The sequence below is a fragment of the Loa loa genome (assembly GCF_000183805.2).
Source record: "Loa loa unplaced genomic scaffold supercont3.9, whole genome shotgun sequence".
NCBI classification, from domain to species: domain Eukaryota; kingdom Metazoa; phylum Nematoda; class Chromadorea; order Rhabditida; family Onchocercidae; genus Loa; species Loa loa.
In genome coordinates, this window is record NW_018108189.1 from 455,405 (window position 1) to 456,411 (window position 1,007).

Here is a 1,007-nt window from a genome sequence, read left to right on the forward strand (position 1 = left end):
AGAATTGTTAGATAGCGGACTTGCTTCCATTCCCAATTACCGTTTTCATAATTATCCTCAAATCATACTTCTCTTTGATTATTGTATGCATATTGCTACTACTATTAGTATGGATCTTGGTAAATCAGACTTTTCCTACACATTTGTGCTTCATAAAGTGATAATATGTTATAGAAGGCTTACTTGCTTATAAATAGCCAGTAGAGGTCAGCATAGTAGCTAGAATGGTAGTAAGCAATACTTCTTGCATATTTATTATGTCGATCCGTTTGGGTTCAACAAAAACAACGGTCACATATTAGCATTTAACATACACAGATGTAAACATTCATTCACAGCTACGCACACATACACACACACGCAGACACACACATACTCACAGACATACACATACATACACACACATACACAAATACATAACAAATGCATATATATATATTTGTAGAGCTGCACAACAAATCGTATGTAAATCAGAAAATAATGCACCTGCAATGCTTTTTGGAATTACCACAGCCATTCTCGTTGCTGCCACTTCATTCAGTGTTGTATCGAACAAGTGAAATCACTACAGTACTGGGCGAAAAATCTGATAATTTAATGTGATATACTTTGATAAATAAAATTTACCTCTGCAAATAAGCGTTTTATGGCATGACAAACAATTACAGTAGTAATGGGATGATGAGCTGATATTAGTAATGACTAATTAGCAAAGTTGAAAGTAATTTATATAATTCGAAAATAGCAAATCAATAAGGAACAGAACGTTTCAATTTATCTGAAGCTATATAAGCACATTAAATTATGATTCCTTTTCGCCTGGTAACAAATTTTCCGGGAGGATGATCTTTGAAACAGTTTTAATCAAGAGATAATCAATAGGACAGTTCTAACTATCAAAGTACTCCAGGAGAAAAAATTAGAATGAATGAATTGAGAGTAACGACAAGAGAGACCAGCCAAATATTTAAAAGAACAGCTACAAGACCATCCAGTTGACACTAATT